Source organism: Adiantum capillus-veneris, chromosome 12 (genome assembly GCF_014529385.1).
Source record: "Adiantum capillus-veneris isolate H3 chromosome 12, ASM1452938v2, whole genome shotgun sequence".
NCBI classification, from domain to species: Eukaryota; Viridiplantae; Streptophyta; class Polypodiopsida; order Polypodiales; family Pteridaceae; genus Adiantum; species Adiantum capillus-veneris.
The window spans coordinates 8495960-8512517 of NC_140942.1; the positions used below are offsets into that span (position 1 = coordinate 8495960).

At 40.6% G+C, this 16558-nt stretch overlaps 1 protein-coding gene across 1 annotated transcript in view; it reads right to left on the bottom strand.

Moving 5' to 3' along the window:
* Nucleotides 1–10324: 10324 nt before the first annotated feature.
* RHL2 (Spo11/DNA topoisomerase VI, subunit A protein) overlaps nucleotides 10325–16558 on the bottom strand; it is a 53372-nt gene continuing 47138 nt past the window's right edge. Inside the window, exon 2 of the mRNA XM_086524846.1 lies at nucleotides 10325–10594. The gene's annotated coding sequence lies outside the window, so the exon portion shown is untranslated. The remainder of the gene's footprint in view (nucleotides 10595–16558) is intronic.

Below are 16558 nucleotides of genomic sequence, written 5' to 3' on the forward strand. Positions count from 1 at the left end.
GGCACATAGTGCTGAGTTTAAGGTTGATTTGAATGCTACTTTCAAGATGAAATATTTGGGGCTGTTGCATCATTACTTGGGCATACCGTTTAAGCAATGTGATGGTGGTATTGCCTTGTGTCAGAAAAGTTACATAGAGACATTGCTATGTAAGTTTGGACTTGAGGATTGCAAACCTATTTCCACTCCCATGGAAACAGGTTTGAAGTTGAGTCTACATGATGTTGGTGATCTTGCTGATGTCAATCTTTACCAAACTATTGTTGGCTGCCTCATTTATGTATGCAACACAAGGCCGGATATTCATTTTGTAGTCTCACAGGTCAACAGATTTATGCATAGCCCAGGGTCTAAGCATTGGTAGTTAGTCAAGAGGATTTTTTGCTACTTGAGTGGCACTTTACATATTGGCTTGTTTTATCCCAAGGGGAGATCATTTTTACCAAATTTACATGCTTTTTCAGACTCAAATTGGGCTGGTTGTTTTGATACACGTGTTTCCACAAGTGGTTTTTGTTTCATGCTTGGCAACTCATGTATTTCATGGTTGAGCAAGAAAAGACCTACTATGGCCACTTCCAGTTGTGAGACTGAGTACATGGCAATCTTCACAGCTACGGTTGAGTATGTATGGCTCAAACGCCTTATGGCTGATTTGGGTGTTGGACAAGACATTGCCAACATCCTCTACAGTGACAGTCAGAGCGCATTAGCAGTTGCAAGGAAACTAGTTTTTAATGCTTGCACAAAGCACATTGAGGTGCATTACCACTATGTCAAGGAGAGCTCTCAGCAGGAGAGATCATCTTGGCTTATGTGCCAACACAGGATAACCTTGCAGATCTTTTCACAAAGGCATTGCCTTGTGAGAAGTTTGAAGCTTTCCACAAAGCTTTGGGCTTGCTCCCCTTTGTGGACTGATCATGTCCTTAGGGCATGGAACTTCCCTTTACTCTTCGTGCCAGCCCTATTTCACCGCATCACTCCTAGGGGGGATTTGTTACCATATACATGTGGTAGTGATGTGTGTGAACACACTAGGAACATCGTGGCATTTTTTCCCTCTTTAGGAGGTTTCCCCCCCATGCATTGTATATACGCCCATCACTCTAGTCTTTCCATTGCACACTAAGTAATACACTCTCTATTGTGTGCCTCGAGCTTCCTTTGTCTTCTCCAAGTTGTGTGTGTTCCCTGCAACCCTATTTCAAACAGCTAGGAGCTCAACTTTGTCAGTGAGCTACTCCTCGTGATATTTCTTCCTTCTAGGGCTAGTATTTTCAAAAAAAAATTACAAATTCTTGGTAAAAATATCCCACGCCCTTGGGCTGCGTGAATCCACATCTTTTTGAAGCTTGCTCAAAGCTTTGAGGGCTAGGCGTTTGAAGAGTGGGTCTCTAAAGAGGTGAGCCCCTGTAGAGAGGAACTTTTTAGACCCTTGAGGACAATGATAGTTTCCTTTTGGTTTTTTCAATTTAATGCTTAGTGTAAGTGATCCGGCTTACAATGTGAAGTTAACACCTTTAGTTCAAGCCATGAGGACATCCAATCATATTGATGAGAGGAGTAGTAGTGGTCTAGTTGAGAAGTTGTACTGGCATATTGCAGGTTGGTGTATGTGAACCCATGCATGTTTTTCCATGGGCCTAACTCCCACATATCCACCAGCACCCATTTCTCACAGAGGCTTAGCCATTTTGATCTTTTAGATCTAGTAAGCATGTTTAATGCCTCGGTTCTGTCCTTTCTCTCCTCTACCATATTAAAGTCTCCCACCAAGAGCCATTCCCCTTCAACATGGATGCCTTTCAGCTAATCCCAAAGCATGGCTCTTTCCTTTGCCAAACAAGGTTCATATATATTGATGATAGTGATATGTTGATTCCCCCTTTTTACCTTAACTCCTAGAGATCTCTCTTAGTGATGATTGAACACCACTTTTGGCGCTAGATCTTTGTCCACCACCGGAAGGACACCACTAAATCCATTAGCACCTTCTCCGTAAGAAGACCAATTTTTCTTGTACAACTTGCCCTCTCTTGCTAGCATCATCCAGGTGATGCTCCTGAATAGCCCAGTAGTTTATACCCTTGCCTTTTTTGACTTCCCAAAATAGAGAGTTCTTTTTTTTGGGTTTTGATCCCCTTCACATTCCATGAATGGATTACGAGCTCTTCCATTAATGGAAGAGGGGTACAAACTCCTCCACCTCCATGGACTCTTCTTCCGTGCTCTCTTTCCTATTGTCCTCCACCACAAGATCAATCACCTTTCCCCCATAGCGTGGAGGTTTTCCAGGATAGCATCCTGAACCACCCCAAAGATGGTTCACCCCACCACCGCACCGCCCATGCCTCGGATTTGAAGTGCTTGCAGGATATGTTAAATACTTGGTGCTATCCTTCTCATTTCTTAGTAAGTGCGAGCGATAGAACAATCTTCTGGACTAAGGGGAATGACGGCTTTTTTTGGGCGGTGGATGTGAAATGGTATCCAGGGGTGGCCTTATTGTTGCTAATATGCACTTTTGTGGATTTCTTCATGTTCCCTAAAAATTGCTAGGACTCAAAGACTGCAAGATTCCTCTCACTTGAGGACTTCTATACTATATATACTAGGATTTACAACTTTCAAGGAAGGAGAGAGAATCCATGTGTCATGTTGTGGTTCATGTCAAAGAAAACCTTAAGAAACATTTAATTTGGTCCAAAGGAGCTAGCTTGGTTGGTTCAATCTTTGTTCTTCTATGATTTGGGTCATGGGTTCAAAGGCAGCCAAGCAACCATGTGCGCTCATTAGGACGTTTTTATCAATTCGCACGGGATGTGTGACATTTGCTACAAAAAAAAGAAATGTTTAATTTGAAATGCAAAAGTGAAATTTAAGTACTAAATAGTAGAAAATGGAAAGACTTATGAGTTGAGTTCTGACAATGTAAAGTTAAAAAAATTAGTACTCTATCTATATTCATAATAATTTTAGTGGCTCTACTTTGCATTTTAAAGGCCATAAAGAACTCCCCTTTTCTTTCTACACAAATGCACACCTAGCTTTGAAATACTTGAGCTTCAAAAAATGCCAAACTTTTGAAGCTTCCACGCATCACATAAGGTTGAGCTAAAATGTTGCACTTAGCACCTCCATGTATCATTGTCCTTTTAGCCCTAAGGATGTGCACATTGCATGTTGTAACTTTGTGAAAAGGGCCAGTCGCATTGGCATTGCCCGCGTCTAATGTGGGACAACATGAGCGTACTACAAGAGAGAGAAAAAGAGAGATCTCAAATAGGTCTTGCCAAAAATATTTGTTTTAGTTTAAAAAAATTAAAATAAATAAGGGTACAATAAAACTCTTTTAGATTTTAGGTCAAAATTTGAAGATTTGATGGTACTTACACTAAAACTTGCAACAAAAAATTGATTTTCTTCAAGGAAAGCTTGGAATTTAGGCAAGGATTTGCAATTTTAGCGACAAAAATACAATAAACCCTAATTTATTATTGGGAATCTCAAGTAGCCCCAAAATGAAAGGGCATGAAAGATGTAGAAAAGTTGAATGCCCAATACATTCATGATCACTCTCTCACCACCCCAAGGACATGGTATGCCAAGAGAGGGGAAACACCTATTGAAAATCTGTTACACCCTTGTGTGAGACACCAATATGTGTGTGCACGTGCACATGTGTGTGTGTGTGTGTGTGTGTGTGTGTGTGTGTGTGTGTGTGTGTGTGTGTGTGTGTGAGAGAGAGAGAGAGAGAGAGAGAGAGAGAGAGATGAGCCGTGGAAGCATCCATGTGTCATTTAAAAGGTGACTCTACTTTTCCTTCTAAAGGCCATAAAGGAACTCCAACACTCAAATTTGATGGGTGACTCTACTTTGATACTCTATATTAAAGAGCTTCAAGAAATCCGAGCTCTTGATGCTTCCACACATCGCGCAATGTAGAGAGAGAGAGAGAGGGAGGTTGAAAGTCATAGGTGCACATCAAGAGACCTCAAAGATCTATCTAACAAGTCTTTAAAAGACTCGGTATTCAAAAGGGCATTGTGATAACCAATCTACCACATTGAAAAATTAGTATAGTTTCTTCTTCTTATTGACTGAGATGGATCCCAAATGTCTACCCAGATAAACTAGAACTATGTGCATGTGTTGTGTGTGTGTGTGTGTGTGTGTGTGTGTGTGTGTGTGTGTGAGAGAGAGAGAGAGAGAGAGAGAGAGAGAAGGGGGGGGAGGGAAAAAGAAGAGAATTTTTATTGTCACAAGAACAATCCAAACAAATACAAAAGATATACTTGGTGAGTCTTGATCTCAAGGTTTGAAATGTGTGTGTGTGTGTGTGTGTGTGTGTGTGTGTGTGTGTGTGTGTGTGTGTGTGTGTGTGTGTGTGTGTGTGTGAGAGAGAGAGAGAGAGAGAGAGAGAGAGAGAGAGAGAGTTCCAACCCACCCCAAAAAATAATTCCAAAAGACTTCAAAGATCCACTTGGCCAGGACTTGAAGAGAGAGAGAGAGAGAGAGAGAGAGAGAGAGAGAGAGAGAGAGAGAGAGAGAGAGAGAGAGAGAGAGCTCCAACCCACCCCAAAAAATAATTCCAAAAGACTTCAAAGATCCACTTGGCTAGGATTTGAAGCTAGAGAGAGAGAGAGAGAGAGAGAGAGAGAGAGAGAGGTTTTAATTTCATAGGAACACATCAAGAGACCTCAAAGCTCTATCTGAGAAGTCTTGAGCGTAAGACATGATAGTTAAGAGGGAACTATGATAACTAATCTTCTACATTCAAAGGTTATTATAGTTTCCTTTTCTTATTCACTAAGAGAGATCCCAAAGGTCTATCAATCGAGAAATGGTTCAAATCGTTTGCTAGCTTCACTATAATAGCCTTCAGCAAAGTCGAAGGGAGCGGAGCAGCAAATGTGTGCCAAGGTTTATAAAGAATAGTTTGGAGATTACGAGTGTATTTCCATCCAAATTGTATGCTAAATAAATCCAATGAATGTGAGATAGATGATTCTCTTCACAGTCTCTTTTCCTTTGGTTGGTCGAAGCAGCAAATCAATTGTATTAGCAACTGGAGTGTTTACAATCCTTGGAAGAAATGTTGCTCCAGGGGTGTAAACCACTAAACTCCTTGCCGCTATAAGCATGTTCTCATGGAAGAAGTAGTATACAATAAGAGCATGGAGAATCTCAATGGGAATAGCCACCCATCCAATAAATGCATAAGTTTGTGATGGTCCAGATGAGTACTTGAAAAGCTTTGGCAAATTTTGGAAAACATGATCAAGACTTGTGGAGTAGATCTTTGATGTCTGTTTGTATTGTTCTTGTGAAAAGAAAAATTCTCTTGACCTTTGAAGTCTGTCGAAATTCTTTTTGGGGAGGATTGGAATATTCTCTCTCTCTCTCTCTCTCTCTCTCTCTCTCTCTCTCTCTCTCTCTCTCTCTCTCTCTCTCTCTCTCTCACACACACACACACACACACACACACACACATTATTGGAATAAAAAGACTTATTATTGGTTATCTTTCAGACCCGAACAACATCGTCTAAAGATCCTACTAGCTCTTAAAGCATGGACTGGATATTGGATACATGCTATGTATTGGAATGATAGCACTACTGGAAAACCAAAGATCTCCATCCAGGGTTTTTTTAAAGAATTCCTCACCATGTTTGTTAACCACTTACGAACACCCTATCACCTTTGACAGACACCTTATCACTTTATTTGAGTCATGGACCGGATTTGTCGATCTTATAGGTGCATAGGTGATCGCCGATGAGAGGCGCACCATTTACCTCATTTTAAAATTATTTTTGCTATGACCGACCACTGTGGGCGCCCATGTGTGAGTGGGTCAAATTCATATAAAGTGTCCATTTCGACCTAAAATCCTCATTTTTGAGGTGCATGCTAAAGAAGTGCTCTTGCTCTACCTCTAGCTTCTTCTCCATCGTGTGCTCACGAGTGTGTTTGTGTGTATGCTTGAGAGAGAGAGAGAGAGAGAGAGAGAGAGAGAGAGAGAGAGAGAGAGAGTGATCGAGCATTGCGGCGGCATTGGCGGAGGCGAGGCGGCTGAGCGCGGTGACGGTGACTCCCTCTTCTTCGTGGCATGGAATCCTTTATGACGGTAATCATTTAGCGGTGAGTGACACACGATTTCCCCCTTTGAGCTTACTAGGATAGTCTGGTTGTGTGCTTGCAGCCATTTGTGGCTTGCACACAGTGTTTGGCAAGTCCCCAACTTCCGACACGTGTGGTAGAAGCGCACATTTTTGGCGCCATTGCCGGGGATTGCCCTACACTAAGCTCCATGAGCACTCTATGATGTCTCGTGAAGCCATTCATTTCTGTCCTTTTTGGTTTTTTTTAAAAATAGTTTTGATTAGATCTGTTAGTGCTGCAATGTGCAGCTTTGTGCGGGTTTTGCTAGATCTGTTTAAGCTCTGTAATGTGCAGGTTTTTTGCATGTCTCTTAGTGTTATTAGCTTTGTAATGTGCAGGGTTTTTGCAGTGGGTAGTGGGCAGTGAGCAAGTTGTTAGTTATGTTAGTGTTGCACTGTGCAGTGTTAATTAATTAGTTCTGCTAGGCATGGAGCACGTAGCTGTAGTCCTGACAGAGCTACAACGTGTAGCTGCGTGCATTAGGCAGGCTCTGTGGGCATGAGCTCGGTGCCCACGTAACACAACCTTATCCACACAAAAAAAAAAATTCAAAAAATATTAATTAAGAAAACGCCCAAAAAAATTGTTTATATTAAAAGGAAGGGATTGTGATTATTCCCCAAGCCCAAGCCCAAGCCCAGGCCTCAGTCCTCAGTCTTATGATATAGTATAGACACTACTTAATATATATAGACTACCTCCTCAAGAGGAAGGGAGGGCATGTGGGACAAGTCCTTCAAGTCCTCCACCCTTCCCTTCACACTTGCACCCTTGGAATTACTAATTTTAGCTTTCTTCCCGACTAGAAAAATACTCTTTTAAGGATTCCTAGGGCTTAACACTTTCAGCTACTAGAACAACATCGGTGAATGACTGGATTAGCATCCTTGTTGATTCAAGAAAAGAACCTCTTAACTTACTTCCTACATTTGAAACCTTTCTTTTATCTCTTTACGTAATGATTTAGACTTCTATTTTAGTCTCTTCCATCTATTGGCGACCATCTTTATCTTATTAACAATATCCCCTCTCTATTGGGGTAAAGATGCTACGCCTTTTCCCAAACCGTCCACGCACTGTGTATACACACTTCCTTATTCTTTCTATACATAAGAATAAGGAGCACCTCACTCACTTGAGTTACTTCCTGAGGTTGCTCCACCCACACGGTCTTGTGCTTCTTCCCCTTTCCCGCACGCACCGCACCACGCACGCACGCATCCATGCACACGTGCATACACAAGTGGTATCAGAGCTACGAAGGCGAACAACACGAGTGACGGCTTTTCGGCGAGACGCAAGCGACGGAGCTCAGCTATGGCGGCTTGAGCTCGTTGGCGGTGGATATGGCTTGATGGTGTCAAAGCTCAGCTTAGGCATGTAAATTAAGCATGCATAGAGCTTGTGTAGCAAGCCATTACTGAATTTTGCAGTGAATGAACATGAACAAGAAGTGTTGTAGCTCGTTTTTGTTGTTTTTGGCTCCCAAAATAGTGTTTTTTTAATATCTCCATCCCACGGAGTCACATGGATATGATCCAAGAGTCTAAGTTAAGGTTTTGGCACATTCTAGACGTGATGGTGATCTCCTTTTTTTGAAATTAGGATCAAAATTACAACTAGTGCAACAACAGCAAGTTTATGCTACGTTTTTGGCCCAAAAACGGATGTTTTTGGCATATTTCTCACACCCAATCTCACTCAAATATATGTGATCCAAGAGTCTACCATGAGGTTTTGGCACGTTCCTGATGTGTTGGTTATATCATGATTTTGAAATTCAGAGTGCTGAAATTTTCTGCAGCAACCTGTCAAAATTCTCGACTTATCAAACTTGCACAATTTGATTCCTACATTGTAGAGAGTGATGTTGTTTGCATCTTTGGCTATGTATGGCACAATGTGGTGCTATTTGAGAGAGAATTCACCTTGTTTTTGCGTATAAACGTGATGCTTTGGGATGTGATTTTCGGATCTTTACACATTCGGATGCGATTTTATGTGCATTATATGATTGTGTGGAGCACTAGAAAGCAGTTTTTGCACAGTCTTGTGCAGTTTCATGCTATATATGCATTATGCGGATACAGTTTGAGTAGCCATAGCTCGCAGGTAGCAAGTTTGCAAGTTTACAGGTGTTTTTGGACAGTATACGTCCATAGAGCCACTCGGTCAAGAGTGAGTTGTTTTGCTAGGGTTTTGGCAGTTGTTATGTATGCCATTTGTGAATTTTGCTACTAAGACACTGAGTGTCTATTTTCATGCGTATTTGATGAGTTTTTTGAGTTTTTGCTCAATTTTCAAGAGAAACTCTTTCAGATTTTTCCAAATTCTCATCATGGTTTATGCGTATTTGCAGCTTGCTCTCTGATGGTATAGTGGATGATATATTCATACTTTGATAGTGATCGAGTGTTTACTCTCACTTTTGACAAGTTTTGTCAATTTGGACACGGTTTGGTGTTCATGTACCCACTCTCGCAAGAGTGAGGATTGTGTATGCTTGTGTGGCTATAAACTTTGCTAGTCACATGTTTCACAGGTTTTTTCTGTTTTTTGCAGGCAGCTTCTCTTATGGGATGCGTTTTGAGCTAGTTTGCTCTCTACGTGTGTATATGGTTATGTGCTTTACGTTCGATTGAGCAGTTTGTCCAGGTTGTGCGCTTGCAGAGTTTGTAGATTGTGGAGCTGTTTTATGCATACTAGAGAGCATCAGTTTTGATGTGTTTTGTTTGTTCATGCTTTGAGCATTGTGTAATGGTCGAGTTATCTCCCACTTTTGTTAGCATTTTGGCATTCACTTATAACAGCAGATATGTGTGACAGTGAGAGAATGCGGTCTCGTTCTTGCCGATATGTATAATGTTGGCATTTTAGTCACACAAGGCACCGTTGTTTCAGACGTATGAGACAGTAGCGGAGATGTATGCATGATGCAGATACGATTTTGACACATGTTAGTAGAGAGACAGTTCCAATGGCAGTCTATGCCAGTGACGGTGATGTCATGTTTGCCTTGAGTGTACCTCTTGCAGATATGCCTATGGATAGCACACTTTCTCCACAGTGGTTACTAGATAGCGATGCTGCTTTCCACGTCACATCATGTCGTGAGTGGTTCAACACTTTTTCTAGTGGGAGACTTGGTTGTGTGTGACTTGCTGATGGTTCAGCATTTGACATAGAGGGTGCAGGAGACGTTTGTTTGTCTTTTCCTAGTGGTGCATCTTACACGCTACAACATGTGCCTTATGTTCTTGAGCTGAGATAGAGTTTGATCTCAGCATTGAGATAACTAGCAGCTTTTGGCTGTCATATACTGCTTAGCGAGTAGTCTTTCCAGATGCATTTCAGATCACTAGTGATTGCTAGAGGAACCTGCAGATCACTAGTGATCACTAGTGATTGCTAGAGGAACCTGCAGCGGCCTGGTATATCCTATGCATGTGTCTGAGGTTCGAAATGGCGTAGTCTCAATTTTGTTGCTGGCATGTGTTCAATGAGAGATGAGACATGTCTCTTTTGCCAGTGATCTCCATCATGCTCAGGAGACAGAGCATATAGCTATGCATGATGTATAGGTAGACTCTATAGAGACAGAGGTAGAGCATATATACTGCCTAAAGACACAGACATAGATGGAAATGCTCATGCTAGAGGCTGATGAGTTGATGCCAGGATACACCGTTCCACCTATGGATAAGAGGGACGTAGTGTGTGCTATGGTGCATGTGTCGAAGGCTGGGAACTTGCTTGTGCATTGTGTGCAGCCTTTTGTATACAACTAGATAGTCCTAGCAAGCTCAAAGAAACAATGGTGTGTCACTCACCACTCAATGCTTCCGTCATGAAGGATCCTGTGCTCCGAAGAAGAAGGAGCCGCCACCAAGGCCGCACTCAGCCGCCTCACCGCCGTCGATGCTGCTGCAATGCTCTCTCTCTCTCTCTCTCTCTCTCTCTCTCTCTCTCTCTCTCTCTCTCTCTCTCTCTCTCTCTCGCAAGCATACACACACACACACGCATACACACGTGAGCACACGAAGGAGAAGGAGACTAAGATGGAGCAAGAGCACTTCTTAGCTTACACCTCCAAGAATAAGGATTTTTAGGTCAAATGGAACCTTTATAAGAGTTTGATCCATTCACACATGGGCGCCCACAGTGGCCAGTCTTTGCAAAACTACTATAAAAATAAGACAAGTGGTGCCCCTCTCATCGGCGATCACCTACACACCGTAACAAGCCTGGTCCATGACTCAATCAAATAAATAATATGCATCTATCGAAGGTGATAGGGTGTCCATGAGGGTTAACATGCCCCCCTTCCTGATGTAGATTCCGTCCTTGAAAGCTATTAAGATGAAGTCCGTTCGTCGAGGTGGAAGAGCATTTGAAATTGAATGTCCTTAGCCTTCTTCAATCACTGCAAAATTGGCACAGTGATTGCATTCTCATATAAAATTAAAAAGCATATGCATTTGTAGGCACACAAATTGATTGGTAACAGAATATTAAACAATTTGTTAGCAATAAAATATTAAACTATAATATAATCAAATGCATAAGCAGTTGTAAAGGTCAAAAACTAAACAAGTTTGGGGTTGCTAATTTAACAGTCAAAAGGCACTAGAGGTCAACTATTAATACCATGGGCAAGCTTCTCAATTCTCTTTGGTCAATTAAGCTGTTTAATCGTGAGAGCAAAGTATTTCGTGTCCGAGGCCTAACTAGAGGCTATACATAGAAGACCTTGTAGTTAAGCTACAATAAAAGGAATTGCTCATGAAATCATCGCCTAACTTGTTCTCTTTTCTTTGACCCCCCAAAGTTTTTTCACATTGAATCAATTTTTGATGTGTGTGTTTATTTTGTATGCCTTGGGCTTTTTTCTTTTCAAGGAAAAGCGCCCACACTGGGAACCTCTAAGGCTCTAGTACCATAGGCAATACATGTGAGTGAAGTACCAAATTAAGATTTTATATTCTTGGCACTTTTGTTTTTTCATTACCTTTCAATTTTGTAACTTTGGGGGGTCATACTAACACTGTCACCCTCCCCAAGCTCATCACACTAGTAAACTCCCTTTATAATACTTAACCTAAAGGTCAATAGAGATTAAGCCCACTAAAAAGCCCTAGTACATTGCACAGAATGCTACATAAATTGGATTAAGAACCTAAAGTAACCATTGATTATTAGGAAGACATTCCCCATGGTATTAAGAGAAGATCTCTAACGCCTAACTTGGTCAGACTAGCTTAGTCAGACTGCTTGATTCTTAATCCTAGACAAGGGATTATGACATGAACTTATATTGAGTCTAATGTTTAACACTAAGAAAATGTGTTGAATATTATGCTACCAATCATAGTTAAAGTAGACAAACATGGATGTTAAAAAAAGAGGCAATGCTAATGGACAAGGCACACCTGTTTGTGTTGATGATTGTGCTCAATTTGAAGAGTGAACAAGACAAGAATTCTATTTAGTTCAAAACCACAATTATTGCAATGCATTACTGTACACACTAGAAAACACAAGGGATACCTCTAGGAAGCACATCAATGGGAAGAGGTGCCAATTTTTACTGAACACAATGAGCACAACATAAAGAACCCTAACCTAATTATTTGCACCCCTAGAGAGTCAAGGGAACAGAATATTGAATAGATGGGCAGGTAGCCCTAGGTCTAAACCCCTATCCTCGTCATCGTTGAGAAAAACAAAGTCATCATCCATGAGATCATATGTGTCATCCGTGTAATCTTGTAACTCTTCCTCATCATTAGAGGCACAAATATTCACTAAGAACGTCACTAGGCGTCTATAGTCATCTTGGTCAAAAGGGTGGGTTTGTGCAATTGGAGAGACGTTCTCTACTAAGTATGAATTGGTCGTGGTCAAGAGACGTATCAACCATTCTAATTCCTCAAAACTATTCTCACATGCTATTGTATCTACCAAATCCCATTCACACTCAGGCACTGGGTAGACTATGTGAAACACTTGCGAAAAGTAAAGAGGGTATCTCTCACCCAAGGTAGGACTGGATAACTCTAGCGTACTAGCCACATTTGTACACACAGGTAGATGATGTTTAGTGTGAAAATATTATAAGGGTCATGTCAAAAGGTTGTGTCCTTGTGTATAATGTGTTTTTATGATTTTTGGGTCATGTACTAGAACTTGTAGGTTTCCAAATGTGGCTCTTTCTCTTTTACTTTTTTAATTTTTGTTTTCTTGAGTATAGGGCTATATATATACATTCCCTAAGATTGGAAGATTGAGAGGTCAAGGAGTAAGGTTAAGAGGAGAGCAAATGAATGATGGATGTCAACAAACACTCCCCCCTTCTTTGGGTAGATCTTACCTTTTGAAATGTTGTCATCACCTTTTGAAACCAATTGTTTCAAGTCGTAATAGGTAAAGACTTTGACCAATAGTTATTTACCACCCTAGGTGTTTCATCTAAGTGCAAAGGTGATAAGGTACTCTCCCATGATTTTATTTTCAATGTTGTTGTAGGTGGTGAGCTTACAATGGGAGGTGCAGATTCTATCTTGTTTGTATGGTTATTTACCATGGTAGGTGGAGGTTGTGTTGAAGCTTGTATTTTTGTTTGAGAACTACATGAAGAGCAAGAAGCTTCATTTGTTTTTTCAATGTTGGAGCTGAGCAAAACAAGCCTTTCTCTCTTGGGTACCCAAACTAGCTCTAGACCAATTGACACCACACTCCATATGACAACAAATTATATTTAGCACATGTGTCCAATAAGGTGTTATATATCACCTTCATATATGCGCTATTTAGCTCAATAGGGTATCATAGAGGCGTGTCGGAGTCCAACTAATCATCCTCTGTTTCAAGTTGAAACACATGTGTAACTCCAAGATTGGACTCCCTTTGGCGTCTTATACATTGTTGTCGCTCCTTAGCCTCAGCTTGAGCTTGTATCTTTTTCAATTCTGCTTGTGCCTTGGCTGCCTTTTTTTAATGGATCGCACATAGATCCTCTTGGCTTAAAGGATAATAATATCTTTTAAATTTACTTCCATTGAAGAATCCAATGGTTTCAAGTCCATCAAGAGTTTCCACACAAATGGTACCTTGTGGGGTGGTTTTGCATACTCTATATGGTCCTTTTCCCCGCATATTTCAACTTTTCCTTCTCGTTACGCACTTCATGCATAAGGACTTTATCTCCAACCTTGATATCCTTGTTCTTTAAATGTTGGTCAAACTATTTCTTTCTCCTATCTTTCTCCACAAGTGCGTTTTGCACAGCCAATTGTCTCTCTTCATCTAACCTCTCAAGGATATATAAGCGCTCAACTAAAGGGTCACCATCCCAACCTTCTTGTGAAGCTACTCGTAGACTAGGAATTACAAATTCCCATGGCATAACTGCCTCTTGGCCATATACCATTTGAATGGTATACAATTAATAGCCACTTTGCAAGAAGTATGATAAGCCCATAGAGCTGATGTCAGTTTCCAATCCCAATCTATGCGATGAGCTTCCATTGTTTTGGTCAAGATACAAATTAAGGTCTTGTTAGTGCTCTCAGCTTGGCCATTTTCTTGTGGATAATAAGGTGTAGACTTATGGTGGGCTATCATGAAGTTTGTAGTGAGTTCCTTTATCACTCCATTTATAAAATGAGTTCCATTGTCACTCACAATTTCAAAGGGACAACCAAATCTTGTAATAATGTTCTCAAAGAGAAACTTGGTGGTTGACCTTGCATCATCCTTGCGTGGTTTTTCCCTCGTTTTCGCCCACTTTGTCACATAGTCATTTGCAGCAATAATATATCGAGATTGAGTGTTACGAGCTGCCGGACTAATTAGGCATATAAAGTCTAAACCCATTTTTTCAAATGGTTGAGTCACTTTACTAGGATGTAAGGGTATCTTATCCTTTCGTTATGTGATCTTTGTAACATTGGCATTCAACACCCTTTTGCAAAAAGTGATGCATCTTAGAATAAGGCAAGTCGCTAAGAGCCTGATTGCAACACCTTTCTAGCAGTTAGTTCCCCTGAAAAATATCCTTCGGCTATACCCATGTGGGCTTCTTGGAGTATGTATAAATACTCATCCTCACGAGCACAACGTTTAAGAATATCATCCTTCCCTAGCTTGTAGAGAGTTCCTACAATTAAAGAATAAGGTTCACATTTCTTTAACAGTTTTTGAGTTATATCTTTACGAAGCTCTTTGGGTGGAAAATCGTTAACTAAAAAGTTCACAATCTTCTCACTCCACTCATGCATGGTCTCTACTAGGAACAAGAAAGTATCAGGCAATTCATCATCGATTCCCATAGGGGCTTCACCATTGGGTATGTGAGACAAATGATCCGCCATGACATGTCTTTTACGGGGTCTCACCACAATGGTAAAATCAAACTCAAAAATAATTAACAACCATCGTGTAATTCTTCCTATGGAAGAAGGTTTATTTACTAGGTATAACAATGCTTGATGATCAACATAGAAAACAAACTTGTTGGCAAGAAGGTAGTAGCAAAATTTGTTCACTACGTAAGTCATAGCTAAATCTTCCCTCTTTGTAGTGGTGTAGTTTCTCTCAGCATCATTTAATTGATGACTTGCAAAGCTAATGGGGTAGTCCAATTTATGTTCTCCTGGTTGAGCTAGAACACACCCACTAGCAAAGTTTGATGCATCAATATGCACATGGAAAATTACATTCCAATCGAGCACTCGTAGAATGGGAGCACTAGTCAAGGTCTTTTTTAATGACTCATAAGCATGGTCACACTCCGTGGTCCAATGGAACTCAATAAGAAGCTTGAGGGCGAGCTATCTCGGTAAAGTTGAAAATGAAAAATTATATTCCAATTGAATGGGAACACTAATCAAGGTCTTTTTTAATGACTCATAAGCATGGTCACACTCCGCGGTCCAATGGAACTCAATAAGAAGCTTGTACAAAGGGCGAGATATCTCGGTAAATTTAAAAAAAAATAGCCTGTAATAACCAATATGGTCCATGAACCTTTGAACTCCTTTATAGTTTGTAGGTGGTGGCAAATTGGAAATGGCCTTAATTTTGCTCTCATCTATGGAAATATCATTTTTGGACACTATATGTCCTAAAATGACTCCATGTTTAACCCAAAATTGGCATTTGAAAGGGTTTAAGGAGATGCGATACAATCTGGACTCCTTAAACACTTTTCGTAAACATGATAGATGTTCTTTCCAAGAGGAATAAACACAAAAGTCATCTAAGAAATCTTCGCAAAACTCCATCAAATATTCTCTAAAAGCAGTGTTTATTAATCTTTGGAAGGTAGCAAGGGCATTGGTTAAGCCAAAATCCATAAACAAAATGCAAACACTCCAAATTTGGTTATAAAAGTTGTTTTAGCTTGGTCCTCTAGCGGAACTCTGATTTGATTGTAGCGAGAGTACCCATCTAAAAAGCTATAAGCTTCCTTCCATACAACTCTTTCAAGCACATTATGTCCAAGCAAATATATCTTTGAATTCCTTGAGAAGTTCTTTAAGTACATACTCCTCACTGTGTCAGATCTTGGGCAATGGAAACACGTTTGTAATCCTCACCTGGGTCTGCTAACTCTATTTCCTTAACTATCGCTGGACCATTATAGACTCCATTGCTTCCATCGATAGGTTTTCTTTGGGCCTTTGTATACACAACCTTATGCTCCTCCGTGGTGTAGTATTGAAATGCTCAGGTGCAAGATGTAAGTTCGTGGGGTCTTGTTGTTCTGTGGAGTGTGATTTTTCATCCGCTTTCTTTTGTTATTGAGCTAACTCTTGATTTTGTCGTCTCCTTACGGTACGACTCAACTTTGGCTTCTTTGTAGCCTCTAGCTGTGCGATGTCAATGGGTTGTGGACTACACCACAGAACTCTTTGAAGGTATTCACCCCAGTTATCTACTAGCTTTTGATGAGCATCACATGGCCCTATATAATTAAGCCATTCTACGGTATATTTCTTTTGATTTATTCTAGCACGCATATTTTCTCGATATCGTCACCTCTTATATCTCTTACTCTTCTTGTCCAATTTTTTATTACGTTCTTCCTCCAATGAAGAGTCACTAGATAAATCGTTACTCGTGTCTTCTCCTCTCCCAAATAAATTGTCATCTAGGGTATCACTAGGCCTTGAATGGTTTGTCCCCACATTTGCACCAAGATTTAACTCAGATTCTCCATCCTCATAGTCAATTCCAATGGATGATTCTGACTATGAATCGTGTGGGCTATAGTCTTTTGAGACGCTACTGGCTCCAATGTCAGTCAAGCCTTCATCGGGTAGGTCATTAGAAGCTATATGCATTGCTTCTATCATATTTAAAGGTACAAGTGGTGGCATTTCAT